This window comes from Zalophus californianus, chromosome 1, assembly GCF_009762305.2.
Source record: "Zalophus californianus isolate mZalCal1 chromosome 1, mZalCal1.pri.v2, whole genome shotgun sequence".
Classification (NCBI taxonomy): Eukaryota; Metazoa; Chordata; class Mammalia; order Carnivora; family Otariidae; genus Zalophus; species Zalophus californianus.
In genome coordinates, this window is record NC_045595.1 from 77,477,137 (window position 1) to 77,493,813 (window position 16,677).

Sequence of the window (16,677 nt, forward strand, 5' to 3'; positions counted from 1 at the left end):
AGCCTTTTTCTATGGATAAGAGTCACTTACAACAAATGGATGAACCCAGAACACTTTTCCTGAACAGCTGTCATGAATGGAAATGTTCTGTTGTAAACAATCAATAGTGATGGCTCTAGACTTTTACTGAAGCTGTGGTGATTTCACCAGTCATGCTACGAACCTTCCCATATTTGTGCAGTGGATGTTCGTGTGTTCAATCATGCATTTTGCTGAGTGACTAGACTACACCAGCCAGGCATTGTGTTACCTGCTATGGATGGTGCATTGTATAATGCCTTAGCCTTGATGGTTTTGCCTGATGGAAAGTAAATCAACAATGAGAATATAATACAGTGGTTCTCTAACCGGTTGTACATTAGACCTACGTAGGGAGATTTTAAACATTCTAATGCCCAGGTTGTATTCCAAAATTATTACGCCAGAATGTCTGGGAGTGGGAGCCATAGTGTTTAAAAAAAAAAAAAAAAAAGTCCCAGGTGAGTCCAAATTGTAGTTTGGGGACCACTGATATAATACAATGACAGAGCTAAAAGCCTTTTTGAGCCCGGAGAAATCAAAGGAGACTTCCCAGAGGAGGTGACCATGCTGTGTTCTGAAGGATGAATGAATGCTTTCTATTGAGGTTTATAATTTGAATCCTACAAACTCCATACATGAATCCCATACAAACGTAAATAGAAAAAGACATATATGACAAGAAATAATCATCCTCAGAAAAACTGTCCCACTGGTGGTAAAGAATTCAGTGTTAGTGCTAATATATACTCAAATATCCCCCTCCAAACTGATAACCTATTTCCTTTGTGTGGTTTATACCACAGAGAACAATACGAAGCCAAACAGAAAGGCAAATCTCAGTGGTATGGTTGAATGCCAAAGCTAGCCTTAAGCAAACACATCAAGGCAAGTTCTAGAATTACAACCAGGATATGGCATCAATATAAAAGCATATCTGTACTTTAACGAAACCTCTGGACTTTTCAGTAAAATTATACTTTGGCAAAGTTTATTAGTGCTCCTCCTCTCCTTCTGTCCTCCCCCTACCAACACCACCAATAAAGACAGTGGGCAACAAGGGAGGGGGGGGGCAGCCTCTGGTTCCCCTCCCACTAGCCATTGTTGGTATTTAAGAGAGCTACACAGTGCTTGGCCATTGATCTGTTCACTGTCATCCTGCTTAAATCAATAATCTATTAGTCCCTTTAAATTAGAGTTAGATTCATCAAATGCCCTTGAGAGGTCTCAAACATTTTGTTCCTTATTCCAGGCAAGCACAGTCAGTCTATGGAATAAAATTTTTGCTCGAAAACTCTGCAGGCTCAGCAGACAATGTGTCCTGTATTAGCTCATTCAGCGATCTCAGGCAGGCCAAAAAAGCAGTTTTTAGACTTCCCAGGGGGAAAAGAGGCTTGTGTCATTCAATAAAACAACTGCACTTCAGCCATCCTGATGTGATTTCAGTTTGGGGAAGCAGTCTTTGAGGAATAATTTGGATCTGCTTTTGGCCGCCTGCTTTTATTTATTTCCTTGCTTGCTTATTGACTTATTCAGTTCTGTCTGGTGACTGCATCCCCAGTAAGCAGCAGCCTCCAGTGTGGCATCCAAACTGCTAACCAGATGGGCTGCCTTGCTTTGTCAGGGAATGGCCAAGACAGAGGAACTTCTGCTACTCGGGGTTCCATGGATGCTTGGCTCCGTGGATCCCTGCCCAGAGCAGAGTCAGCACCAGGCATGCTGAGGGGGCTTCTTTGGGCCGCACACAGGTGAAAGGAGAGAGTGAGCCCAACCAAACCTGCGCTGACAGAAGCTTCTAGCATGTATCTGAAACCTTTCCATCCCTGCAACATGGAGGTGACTGCCACTAGGGAAACAAAGCTAGAATCACCTTCCTTCTAGACAAATTCCTTACAGGTCTGGTTTGCCTTTCAATGAATGTTCCTCAAAGTGTGGTCCAGATCAGCCACCAGTAACAGAATTCCTGGACCGGGGGGCGGGGGGTGGGGGCGGGTAGCGATTTTCTGACTTTCTACACTTTCTATGGTAAAGGACCGTTTCTAATTCCCCTGCCCCGGTCCTTCACGGGGTGATAAAATTCAATAAAAACAAATCCCTGGGGTGGGGGAGGGAACATACACACAAAATTAATTTTTAGGAAAAAAAGGAATGAAATTGAACAAGAGGTCTAAAACGCAAGCGACCGCTTAAAGGAGAAAGAAAGCCGTATTCGACATAAAATGACTCTAATTGCCGTAAAAGTTTCTAACCGCGCGCGGTGTCTGCCCTCCTATCCTCACGTACTGGAAACAGGCAGTTGAGGAACGGGCAGCGGTCCGCAGATGGCACTTTGAGAAGCCCCACTGGGACGGGCTTCGGATCCAGAGGTCTGCAGACCAAACAAAAACAGACGAAAGAGAATCTCCACCGACCGAGCTGGAGCTGGTGTGAGAGCAGAAGACCAGCGCTCCCAAGTGACACAGCTTTCTTGATCGCTGCCACAACTCCGGGGGTTAATTCATCCCCCAAATAAAAGAAAACAAACAAAAAAGAAAGAAAACAAACAAAAAAGCAAGCAAGCATTAACGCCGTTGCCTCTTTAAGGAGACTTGGCACTCACGAACTTAACTCACCTGAGAAAACACAGTATAAATGTCCTTGTTGTTACAACACACCTGAGTGTCATTTAAACACACGGAAAGTCTCCAACAATAGCTCCCTTCACGATTCCTAACATGCTTGGCATTTTTCTAAAGGTTAGATTAAGTAGCAGATAACATTTTTAAGAGAGAGCCCAGTATACTATTTTTTTTTCTTTGTGAGAACTAATTTAATGCTGCCTAAACCATGTTGACAGATTTCGGGATTTTATGTTGGGGCCTGATTAGCGGCAGGCAGGCATCAAACGTTATGAAAGCCCTGCCTTTTTACTAGAACCTTCGATGATTAAGACAGTATTTTAATGCATTCTCTGGGCAGCTGAGCCTTAAAAGAAAAAGGAGTTGTAAAGCAAAAGGCATTTCCTGCATGGCCCCAGGGGAATTTTGAGCCCAGAGCTCCGGGACCCGGTGGGAGGGAGTAATTTCAGCTAATTAAGGGAGAATAGCAAAGTGTTGCATTTGGTCAAAACATTCAGTGGGGCTTCATTTTTGTTGGCACCAAAGAGAGCCGGTCTGGATTTTCCCCCCTTTTTCTGTGGACTCACTGCAGGATTGCAAGGCCCACAGCTCACATACATTAGGGAGAAAGTCAAAGGAAACGCCAAAGTTCAACTAAAGTACAAGTAATTAGAACCAGATTCTCCGCTGCCTGCGTGTGCGCATGCGCGTGCGAGCGCGGGTGTAGACTTTTTATTAAAATATAATTCACATGCCTCGAAACGTTAGAATGGGGAAGAAAAAAAAAACCCTCCAAACTGTCGCTCATTTAATTTTCCTGTCGCCTCATGGCGGGGTGGCGGGGGGGCGGAGGTCAGCTTTTAATCATCTTTCAGGAGAAGCGGTTTGTTTCCACACACATGGAATTTGCAAATCTGTAAATCGCATTGTGAAGTTAGGTAATTGCCAAACAGAACCTTCGCTTTGAAACTGTCTCGCCTCACTCTGCTGCTGGCTTTGTTATTATTAAGCAGCTCCAAGATTAGTCCGGGGTTTGGGGCAGGCAAGGAAGGGAGGGGGTGGGGGGGAGGGGGGAGAAGGAAAACATCAACGCGGGGCTCTGGCAGTCTTGACTCAGTAACCTGCCCGTGACCCTGAAGGAGTGTGTGTTTGCCCGGGTCACCCGGGATCCTGGCCGAGGACTGGAGCTGGGTTATGAGAATCCCTGCTATTCTGACCACACATGCAACAGGTGCTGAACACAGGCAGGGGACAAAAGCAGGGACCGGGGGAAGGCTTTGATTTCGCAGTCCTTAAAGAAAGCCTTGCTTTGCAAAGTTTGGTCCCTGGACCAGCAGCATCAGCATCACCTGGGAACTGGTTAAAATAGACTCCCAGCTCCACCCGCGATAGGCCTCCCGAATCAAAACAAGCCCCCCCCCCATAATTCCTATGCACGTTAGCAACATTTGAGATACCATAACATAAAAATGTCTTGTTACTGCCCTAACCTCCTGAAAAATCCCAAACAGTTTGCTGAGTCAGTTCGGCGTGGGAACTCTGTCAGCTTCCCCTTTGCACAGGTCCTTAATAAATACTCCACCTTGTTAAGTACTTAATACATTGAGAACTTCAGGCTGTGTGTGTGTTTATGCTCACCAGAAGCCAGAAGCCTTCGTTCTCTCCCACGAAATTCTGGCAGTGGATTGTAGTTGGCAGCGGGTTCAAAGTTGCACAGGAAGAGCCTGAACTAATAGTATCTGCTATTTACTGAGCACTTACTAGGTGCTGGGGGCTGTGCTCCTTAGTTCGGATTAACTCATTTAACTCCTCCCCAAAACCAGGGGGAGGGGAAGGACCAGAACTCTGCGCCCTTAGAATGGGGAATTTAAAAACAACACCACTCTCAGCCTTTACAAAAGAGACTAAAATGGCTTCACAGACATTGCTATTATTTTACAAAAACCCACAGCTTTTTGCCTTCCCTTTTTCCTACTCCTTCATTTATTTTCTTTGCTAGAAACGCCACTGGGTCTGGTCTGGTCTGGTCAGGCCTATTTACTCCAATTTGAGAAAAGCAGGATGGTGTACCTCCCTTTCTTTTAATTCACGGTTATAATTTTCCAAACACTGATCTGATTCCAGACATGGTTGAATTCGACAAGATAGTTCGGGCTTTAAAAAGAGAGAGCATGGCTTGGCATCCACTAATCACTCTGTATTATAGCCTCACCTACCTGGGCTCAGGGCCAGCAGTAGACATTATTCCTGGGACTGACTTTGACCATGGGAAGTGCTGTCATATTTTCATAAGGGACCATGACACGTTCAACACCTACATTTCATTTTGATAATATGCTTTCTTGCTTCAAGGAACATAGTCGAAAATTATCTCACAGCTTGTTTGGGGTGACGTTTTTAACAGACGATGCTTTATATCGCTATTTTCTAGGACATGCTAAGATAGCTTTTGACAGGATTCAAATAAATTCTCCCTTAAAATCACTTAAGAGGCCGACACATCTAACTACTTATTAATGATGTGAACTGAGAGGCATCAGAAATGGAGCGCTGAATTAACTGAGTAAATGGGGGAACCGGTTTCGGGAGTCACGTATAGATGAAGCTAATGGCGTCACAATATTAAGGTCCCCCTGAAGAGTTTATCTCAACATCAAATGATTCAGTTCAATATTCCCCTTCTAATCAGGATTCCCATAATTTCTAAAAAAGCAATTATTGCTCTAATAAATGACATTCTATTATCTGTTCAAATTTCCTGCACATAAAGTTGATTAAAACTGGAGCACTAAAATATATAGCATCTCAGATACACAATTCTTTGCTTAGGTACAGCTAATATCTAGTAAAACCCATGGTGACACCAGCCTAACAGAAAAGTTATGAGGGGACACTTGTTGGAATACTGTATTAAGGAAGAGAACAATGAAATTAGGCTTTGTCACATGGGGATTCTTGCTATATTCCAAGAGCTGAGAAAGTTCAAGTGTGCTGACACCAAAATTGAGCCCAAACTACCTTTCTCAACAAAATGATGCTCTGCTTACTTGGTTATAAGACGGCTGCAAAGAAGTTTTTTGGTTTTGTTTTATTTTATAGGTATACACTCAGGAGAGGCGTCAAAATAACTCTGAAACCCATTTAATCCTCACTGTGTGGGTTTTCTTGGTTCCTAAAAAGAACTAAAACACCACAAGCCTGCAGAAAACCATATGTAGGAAGTGATGGGAAGGGCGTGGGCTTTCCTGCCAGATGAACCTGGATTTGGATCTCTCTTGTGCCACTTACTAATTTAATGGCCAGTTTTCTTTACTTCTGTCAGCCCTAGTGTCTCTTTCAGGAAAATGCAGATAATCTTAAAAAAATACCTGTTGGTGAAATGGAGACAATATTTGCAACTTCCCTGGCACACAGTAAGTGCTTAGTGATAGCCAACCCTTACCTCCACCACCCTCCCCCCAACATTTCCCTTCTATCTTCCTTAATCTAGGCGAGCGGTTCTTAACCAACACTGATTTTTGCTCCCCCCCGCCAAGGGACATTTTGCAATGTCTGCAGACATTGTGGCTGTCATAATTGGGGACTGCTACTGGAATTTAGTGGGCAGAGGGCAGGGATGCTTCTAAACATCCCACAATGCACAAGACAGCCCTGCTCCTCCCTTCCCCCCAAATGAATTATCTGGCCCAGATTATAAATAGCGCTGAGGTTGAAAACGCTGATCCAGGGTAAGAATGCTATTTGTGGGGAAACTTCAGGACAAAGCAGTGGGACAGCAGATAAGATGATTTCCTGTGGCGCCAGAGAGGTGGGTCTGGCATCCTAGCCGACAGAAGGTGTAAACTAGGTTCCTAACTCTGCCACATACCAGCAGTCACTTTAGCTTCCAGAGCCTCTGCTTCCCTAATATAAAAAGTGGAGATGGCAAGCATACTTACTACATGGCAGGGTTGATACTTCATGAACTCCATAAAAATACATTAAAATAATAGCTACCACTTCATTATTAGAGTATTTGGGGAAAGGTGGGTAAGTCCTATCTTAATATGACTAATATTGTTACCTGAGAACACGACAGGAACAATCTCTAGAGTCTAGTCAAATAATAACAGTACAATATTAATAGCTAACCTTTGTGGAGCATGTACCGTGGGCTAGCCACCGCCCCCATTCTGTTCTAAGCATGTTCCATATATTAATCCATTGGATCCCCACAATGACCCTCGGAGATAGGTAGACGTCGTATTTTGTCCTTACAGGCAAGAGACTGGGGGCACAGTGATTATGTAACTGTTCAAGGCCATACAGATGGGATGCGATGGGCAGGGATGGGAACACAAATGGTCTGAGGTTCATGAGAAGGAGAGTGCCCCGGGTGTTGGCAGAAGACAATGACATCCTTAGGACCACACAGAACTTCTTGGGCAAGAGGATGGCATAGTCCCTGCCAGCAAGTTTGAGAATATATAGACTATATCTAAGACACACACACACACACACACACACACACACACACACACACACACACAGTTATTCCAGCATAAGGACCAAAAGTACAACTGGAAAAGTAAAAAAGAAAGAAACTAAGCATCCAGAAATAATGCCCTCCTTTCTTTCCAGTCAGAGCAATAAAGTAGGAAAGTCCCCCAGAAGCAAACACAGGAATTAGAAGGCGCATACACACCCACTCACACCCACAAACCCCTCCCACATCTTCCCTGCCCTACCGAGAAACCAACCCCCAGCAGGCAGAACGGCAGCAGCTAAGACTGAGGTTCCAGAGGCCTTTGGCAGTGCTCCAAGGGTGTGTGACTACACACTGTTAGGGCAGTAACTCGGGCCAAATGTGGCCTGCACAGCTGCCAGCTTTTGGGGCTAGAGGTGGGGGACAGGGGGGCAGCTCTGGAAGCCCCACCCCTAAGCTGGTTTTCCCTCTTTTGCCAGTGCACCATATATACTCCTTTAACCAAAGCTTAACTGGCAAGAATGAAAGCAACATCCAGAATTCGAAAGCTGTGCCATGGCTCCTGGGTCACTGTCTATAGATTTGGAAAGCTCCAAATGAGGGGTTGCATTACTCTCTTCCCAAGAAGACCAGGGTGGGTGGGAGAGTGGCTAGAAGCAGGCGGATAGTGGACATCCTCCCTGCACCTTCTAGTTGACTAAGAAGGAGATTTTGTTAGTGCTGGAGATGAGAGCATAACACATCAGGGCAACACGATGCACTTGGGGACATTGACAAGATTCTGAAGTTTCCGTATGGAATGAAGTTTATGGAAATGCTATCACTGTTGTGTTTTTCTTTCATAACAGCTATTTTTCAGTATTTCTGGAGAAGAATGATAGTTTCAAAGTGTTTTAATTGTAGTTCTTAAGAAAGACATTGCTAAAGAAGACTTGAAAAAATAACGATCACCAATCTTCCAACTGGGAGCAGTCAGTCCCCAAGCTCTTTTTGGATATTCCTTCCTTCAGGGAACTTCCCATCTTTACAGATAAGTCGAGGCATGTGGTTCGAAGTTGTGAATTCTGAAGTCCACCAGTCTGGGCTCAAATCCTAATTCTGCTACTTACTATGTGACTGTGAGCAAGTTACTTAACTTCTCTGAGCTTCAATTTTTCCTTGTATAAAATGAGAGTGTGTCCCTCATTGGGTCATTGTGAGCATTAAATGATAAATCACTGTAAAGTGACATGATGACAAGCAAGAGCACAATGCCTGTCACATAGCAGTGTCACACAAGTTACCATCATTAAGATATCGAGGATCACACTTGTGCTGCTGAATCTCAGTGTTATTAACCTTCCGATCTTTTTTTTTTTTTTTAAGATTTTATCTTTAAGTCCTCTCTACACCCAACGTGGGGCTCGAACTCACACACCCGAGATCAAGAGTTGCACGCTCCACTGACTGAGCCGGCCAAGCACCCCACCCTTCCCATCTTTCTCCTACACTTTAGACTCATGTCTTGATTTGCTGACCCTCCCTTCCATTTTCCTTCCCCAAATAGCTGCCGTCCTTACAGAAGATTCTTTACAAGCTAACACAAGTAAAAGCACTATGTGTCAGCTTTGCCTCCTTATGATCTCTCTCAACAGTCCCTTCCTTCCCAGCCACACAGGCACTAGGCCAAAGAGCTACTACAGACCTCTCTTCATGGGCTTTCCTCGTCCGCCCCCATTCTGTGCACACAGCACCCTCAGAAACAGCTTCTTTGAACACCTCCTGAGGCACTACTCAGTGCTTAAAAGAGCGCCCAGTACACAAGAGGGACTCAGTTCATAGTAGTTGAAAACCAAAGTAAGTGAAAGAATAAAATCTGCATAGAAATTCTCTTATGTGATATCCTATAAATGATGATGTTGTGGCCAGTTCAGTGGGATCTACCAACAGCACATAGTACCTGGCGGCAGAAGACTCGAGATGTGCTTGCTCTCACATCACCCAATTTGCTCGCCTATGACAAGAGTGTGAGGAAGAGCAGGGATTATTATCATTATCAGTTTTTTATTTTTTTTTTAATATTTGATTTATTTGTCAGAGAGAGAGAGCATAAACAGGGGGAATGGCAGGCAGAGGGAGAAGCTGACCCCCCCGCTGAGCAGGGAGCCCAATGCGGGACTCGATCCCAAGATCCTGGGATCATGATCTGAACCGAAGGCAGACGCTTAACCGACTGAGCCACCCAGGCGTCTCATCATTATCAGTTTTCCAGTCTCCCTTATTCACAGGAGGAAACTGAAGCACAGAGAAACTACAAGACTTGGTGAAGGTCACACAGGAAATGGCTTGATCTAGAACAGCCTTCCTGAATCCCCATACAGGCTTATTATCAACCAGAAACTAAAGCACTCATTTCTATTCTAAGGCATCTTATTAATTTGTTAGTGCCTTAGGACGAGGTCAGCAAACTTTCTCCGTTAAGGGCCAGGTAGTAAATATTTTCATGTGGGCCATATGGTCTCTGTCACAGAGAGACAACTCTGCCACTGGAGGAAGAAAGCAGTGCTAGACAAGACATAAATGAACAGGCGTGGCATGTTCCAATAAAACATTATTTATAAAAACATACTACAAGCCAGATTTGGCTTAGTTTCCTGACCCCTGCTTTAAGATAAAGGAAATTAAAACTATCCCTTCTTATAGTAACTGGACATGTTCCTATAAAATCCATGCTTTTCTTTGCTCCCAGGGTAAAGATAGAGTATGACAGCCATATGTCACAAAGATGTGGGAAATATTTTAAGGACACTAACACTATAGTGCATATAGTACTTATATGCACTATAAATGTGTAAGGTCTGCACATTTCCTTCAAAACTAACCTCGTGTACACATTTTTATTAGTTAGGGAGGTCAATATGTCTATCATAAATACATTTTAAAATTCCTTCCTACATATTCTGTCTATTGGGGTTATTTATCGTGCCTTGTTCCCTGGCCTAGAGCCAGGCAGAATATGGGAGTTTTAATACCTTTAATCCATTACATGGATTTTTTTAGAGCTCCATAAGACAAAATAAAATGCACTCTCATGGTCATATATGTAATAAACCTAATATTCCACTTAATATTTCATGTCCCATTTTATATTTCAGTTGTGATGGTTTCCAGCTTTCAACGTGCAAAACAACATATTTTTCAGCCATCTTTTTGCTCTGATTTTGTTTGTTTAGAGAGCAGACAAATCATAAACAATAAATCTCACTGTGAACTCTGAGGGATGACTATTATTGCTCCCCAATATTCTGAGGAGGTACTGAAAGGCTTGTCCACTGACATATGCCATCCATTTTACTGCGATGTGAACTGGTCATGCTTATTTTTAATCAGACAGTGTTACCTTGCATTAACAAAGAGGTATACATTTATTTTTACAGCTATTTGTATGCTAAAGTGGTCTCCACAGATGGTCTGGTCAATGAACCACACCTCCAGGAATCCATGCCAATGTGTAAGGCCCTTCCTCTTGAATCTGAGCTGCTACTGTGATTTCCGGCTGATCAACAGAATGTGGCAAGAGTAATGTTGTGTGACACATGAGGCTCGATCATAAGAAGCCTTGCAGCTTCCAACTGGGTTTCCGGGAAGTCTTATTCTAGGGGAAGCCACGTACAGAGCTCTGTGACCACCATGCCATAAGGAAGCCCGTGTCCTAAGAGGAGGCCATGTGGAGAGAAAGATGCTATGGCAGCCTCCAGCTGTTCCAGCAAATCTCAACTGGGGAATTGGACACGTGACAAGTCTTCTTGAACGTCAAACCCAAAGGTGAGTCCAGCCCCAGTCACTTCCAACTGCAGCCACATGAAAGAGCCCAAGTGAGACGGAACCTCGAAACTTAATAATAGTTTTAAGCCACTAGGTATTGAGTCGGTCTGTTACACAGCAATAACTGAAATAATTCTATAATTATTAAATATTATTTTGGTGGAGCCATAAAGAACCTGTAGAAAGGGCTCACTCCAACTCTTTTAGAATCTGATAGACAATAATTTCACATCTCATGTATTGTACACGTTGCAAGCATTCTTGTCAAGTCCAAGAGCAACTGGGATAATTCCATCTAAAAAATTATTAAGAAATTCTGCATGAAAAGGAGTATGATAATTGCTCAGCTATAAATTCCAAGACAGTAATGATTAAAAAATCATAGAATAAGGCTCTTAAAAAAATTTTTTTAAGTTGACTGTAATGCAATGGGTCTTTTTTTTTTCTCAAATTGCTTATAAAACTCATTCATATGCACCTGAGCCCACATGTGACCACCACCTGCCTATCACCTGCACATACCCTCTTTTATTTTGAGATGCAGATGTCTGCTTATAGGGTCACTGCATTTTTATTTGTTCCTCCAGGGGACAGATTGAATTCTTCTCCCCACACTGGACATTGCAGTTCAAAATAATAGCAAAAGACCTGCAGGTAATGGGCTATAATACTCACTTGATACCCACTAAAGGAGGGTTTAGATCACTTGCTTTCTGTTACCTTTCGTGAAACATCTGTTTCATATGAGCCAGTTAAAAGCGCATACATCTGTAAATAATAAGCCTGTGTGTGCACATAATTTAATGAATTAGGACATAAAAAGGAATTGAACAGTAGGGCATAGCAATTAGAGTAACTGCCCATTTTGTTAAAAATGTATTGTTTCCAGCTTTCACTTGGAAACCCTTTTATTATTCTATGGGTTCTGAGGCTTCCAACTTTCTTATTTCTCCCTCCCAACAAAGCAGATAGGAGTTTACTTTGCATGGTTGGCAGAAGGATGGCAACCCACATTATGCAAAGCTGGGATGGGAACTTCCAACTGCTTGCTCCTACTTGGGAGACCTGAATTGGATACCACAATGTGCCCGTGCCTGGGAACTCTCATATATATAATAGGGCAATAACAGGGCCTTCCCTAGATGACATAATTCATTCTGTGCACTTGGCAGATAATATGCACTTAATAAATATTAATGATGATGGTGGTTTTGCATTCTAATGAAAATCAATCACAACTTGAAATCATTCGGGGCCCAGGTCAGGGGAACAAATCTTGTTCAAAAGTTTCTCTTGATTGTTGATTTGGTCTTACATCTTTACATCATTTCTTGGGATGGACAATAAAAAAGGGAGGAGGAGTGACCATGACCTGGGCAACAGGAGGATCATCAGAAAATCCATTCCTAGGATATCAAAACACGTGCCAGAAGTCCAAGAAAACATCCCATATCCATTCAGGCCAGTGTTCTGGCTAACCCATTGATAAGGGCTTGCCATAACAGCCAACTCGAACTTCCCAAGTTTTGACAGCTCCCTCCAAGTTTCCTTCAGGTGTTCGGAGTGACCCAAAAACATACAAATAAATCAGAGACCACTTGAAACGTTCTGAATTTTAAGTTCGTTATTACTGAACTATTCTCAGCGTATTTCCTGAGCACCTACTGTGTGCCGGGCACTGGGTTACAAAGCAGAGCACACATACACAAGCAGGAGAAGGAGCCTGTGGGAGAGACAGCATGGTGTTTTCTAGAACACACAGTGAGCCCTCCCTAGAGTGTGGCCTGTTCTTCTCTGCCTCCCTGAAGTTGAAGATATTTCAATGGAGTTGAATGTAGCTTGAAAATGTTGGACGATACTGTGTGTCCATTGGAAAGCCAAGAGGGCAGGGAGCCCAGGAATGAAATCTGATGCCACCCTGATATGACTGCTACAAGAAAGAGAACTGAAATCCAGGCCACTGGGATGCTGGGAAAATCTTGGTTTAGGTCTGTAAAGTGTTAGTCAGGTAAGTGTTGCTACACGTTTGCCAGGCCCCAAGAAAATCAGTTCCACCCAGAAGGAAAACAAGTTAAACAATGACTGAAATCACCACCCTACTTACTCTGTTTACATCCTCCCGCAGTCTATTCACCATCTACATAAAGAGATAATTAGAGCTCCTTAATAGCCATAGGAAAGAAGAATGGCTAAAGGGAAAGGGAAATCAAGAGAAGGAACAAACATTGAAAAAATATTAATAGCTGGAGTATGGAGAGCTGCGTTGTTCAATACAGTAGCCACCAGCCACATGCAGCTACTGGAAACTTAATAGATTAAAATGAAATAAAAAACTCAGTTCCTCAAACATATCAGCCACATTTCCAGTGCAACGCAGGGCGAGCGGCTACATAATGGACAACGCAGCATTATAGATCATTTCCATCACTATAGGAAGTTCTATTGGACAGCGCTGATAACTAGTCTACCGAGTGGTGCTGTGCTTGAACATATCCAGACTTAACCATAGTTAATTCAGTACTGACCAGGTACTAAGTACTATCCTAGGACTGGAAAACAGAAGGGCACAGTACTGGACCTCAAAAACTTCCCAGGTTAGAAAGGGAACCCAGTCAATATTACAAAACAGAAACACAAACACCAAGAGGAGAAATGGGTAGAAACACAGAAAACAAATCTGGTAACTTTAATGGTACATATGATGGTGAGTATCCAGGTACTTACTGTAAAATTTTTCAGCTTTTCTGAAAATATTTCAAAAATATTTTTAGAATAAAATATGGGGGAAGAAGTCCATTTACTGAGTACTACGCATATCAGGGTCTTTAAATACACTCTTATTTAAGTCTATGGCAAGCTTGCAAGGTAAGCGTCATGGGCCCATTTTACAGATGGGAACAACTGAGGGAACCTGGAGCTCTAGCTCCCACAGCAGAGGCAGTGCATGAAGAATGCCCACCTGCACTGTATCACACAGTGGCCCAGGGGCACAGGACTTGTGCTGTACCCCTGTAACACATGGCAGCATCTTACAGATTTAGGTCAACTTCCATTCAGAACCTACTATATGACCTCTAGTAAGTCACCTCATTGCATCCATCTGTCTCTCTTTCCCAACATAGATAATTCAGCAATGATTTCAAACAAGCAAACAAAACTGCAGGTAAAACATGGCATATAAAAAATCCAAAACGATCCTGCCTTTCAAATCTATTTGAAATCACTGAAATAAGAGCATTATGGGAGAGACCGATAATCATAATTATTTACGCAAATTTCATTAAGCAGTAATAGTTTTGTTAGGTTTGGGACCCTCTAAAGAAAAGAGATACTTAAAACAGGTGGCAAATCCCAAAACGGCAATGTAACTTCATGGTCTCTTAGGACGCTTTCTCCCCTACCCCCTTCTTTAAAGTTTCGGAAGGTGCAATAGGGATGCTTCACTAGGAGGTACCATCATAGGAATGGTTAGTAGCCCTCTCCACACGGAATAACACGAGAACCCTTATTCCTCGTCTCTCACCTTCCGGTGATTCTTCCGTAAATACAATATGCGTCTTGACCCCGACTCCTGCGAGCCGTGGAGGGATGAGTCCCATGCAGACTTCAGCCACGAACAGGATGGGAAACAAGGACAGAAGAGGATAAAACAGCCTCATGGTTTCTTCCACAACTTAAAAGGCTGTGGCTTCTATTTGGGAAATAATGTTGTCAGAGGGACTCATGTGAGTTTCAGTTCCTTACTTCTCTCTTTTGCACGTTTCCCCCAAACCAACACACGCCCTGGTCCTTTCTCGGCATTATTAGGGCATAAGACATTTCCCAGGAATTCTTCCCGCAGCTGACGGAGAGGACAGACTTAAACTGGCAGTGAGGGACTCCGCCCGGAGGATGGAGAAAAGACCTTCCGGGGGTTTCAGCCCCAGCTCGGCGACTCGCGGGCCCTGTGCCTTCAGCCAGGCTCTGCACCTCATCTGAGACACAACTGCCCCGCCCCCCGCCTGTAAAATGGGGAGACTAGCACCTTCCACCCAGGATTAACTGATGATAACGTACCCACAGTCATTAGAGTAGAATTATTATAAAAATAGGTCACCAGCCAAAAAACAGCAAACTCACAGCCCACCCCAGTCCTTCAGTTTAATTTCTGTAGTCAGAAGACGATCATTTCTTTCTTTGAGAAGGCGTGCATGTGATGACTGTTACGGTGGGCTAGGTATGGCTGCACCCGCTTTGTCAGTCCGCATCGGCAGGCGGATTGTTTTGGATCTGGGCTGGCCCCCGGGACTGCTTCACCGGCAGAGTACACCCACAGCCCAACCCCTCGAAGGCCGGGGTGCTTCCGCTCCCTCCTTCTCGCTGGAGCCCTGCTGCCATGCTGTGGGAAGCAGCGGCCACACGCAGCTCGTCCAGTTGACGGTCCCAGCTGAGCTCTCCGCCAACGACCGGCGTGCACTGCCAGCCATGGCGGGGAGCCTTCCGGGACCTGCAGCCCGTGCAGCCTCAGCTGACATCCCGTGGAGCAGAAGACCTGCCCAGCTGAGCCCAGTCCATCCGCAGACTAACGAGATCATAAATTGTTAGGCCACTAAGTTTGAGGGCGGCTTGTCACATAGCAAGAAGTCATAGAAACAATCCTAAAGAAGAGATTTTTTTTAAAAGCTAATGAGACGCACCCCAAAAGAACATTCTTTAACAAACACTCCAGAAATATCCACGCGGATTCTTCAGGAAGCAAGTTTAGAAGGGATGCACTGACTCCACTGCTCAAGAGAAGTTTAAAATGCCACCACGTACGGGCGCCTGGGTGGCTCAGTTGTTAAGCATCAGTCTTCGGAGCAGGTCATGGTCCCAAGGTCCTGGGATCGAGCCCCGCATCGGGCTCCCCGCTCGGCGGGAGGCCTGCTTCTCCCTCTCCCTCTCCCACTCCCCCCTGCTTGTGTTCCCTCTCTCGCTGTGTCTCTGTCAAATAAATAAATAGTCTTAAAAAAAAATGTCCCCACGTACACCACCTTTAGAAATTACCTATGAGGCTTACAAATGGGGAAACCTCTGCCTGCTCCTGTGACAAAAATGTTTCACCCACCTGATCCCTCCTCTGATGCACCAGCTGTGGTTCCAGTGGGTTTTAGTCCTTTCCAGAATCAAAGTCACGTGCAAAGTCCCGGGGAGAGACTTGTGTTTGTGTTATAAGGGGGTGTGTCACAGTGACTCACAAGTACACAATTTCTCCCATACCTTATGAGTCCAGAGAGAGCAGGGACAGGGTAGGAATCATCTTGGTGTTGCCCACAGAACAGAACATACTAGAGTGCCCGGAACATGGCAGACACCCAAGAGGTGTTTGAGTAACAGTGCGAGATCTAATCCATCAGTGAGCGATACAATGGACTACACCCCTGACACATCTTTGGGTGAAGTTGTGTTGTGACAATGCTCACCTGTAAAAATCAACCATTTGTACTAAATCTGGGGGTTTGGTAAATGGATGACACTGACGCAGGGCCAATGCTAAACGGGAAGGACTGGGACCTAGCTTATGAGCCACAGACAGGGGAACCATCGCATTGAGGACAAGAGATACCAACTGAAACAGTACGCTCCCTAACAGCAAAGACACATGAGCCACAGGTGTCATGCTGGAATCAGAACAGGAGGTCTGTCTCCTCGGTGGCTTCTGTACGTTTTCTGGGTGAGAAAAGAATCCTCATTTACAGGATCTCTGATCTTTCTGCAAATCCTGCAACGTAGACCTTATTGTTCCCATTTCCTGTGTCAAGTGAGGCTACTCCC

The 16,677-nt window shown here is 44.2% G+C and overlaps 1 protein-coding gene across 6 annotated transcripts in view; it reads right to left on the reverse strand.

Annotated features, from left to right (window-relative positions):
• Positions 1 to 16,677, reverse strand: part of RARB (retinoic acid receptor beta) — a 505,987-nt gene that overhangs the window by 140,905 nt on the left and 348,405 nt on the right. Inside the window, exon 1 of one of the 6 annotated variants that reach the window (XM_027587271.2) lies at positions 2,302 to 2,431. The exons of the other annotated variants lie outside the window; for them this stretch is intronic. The gene's annotated coding sequence lies outside the window, so the exon portion shown is untranslated. Of the gene's footprint in view, positions 1 to 2,301; positions 2,432 to 16,677 lie in introns of those variants that run through there. 6 annotated transcript variants of the gene reach the window in all.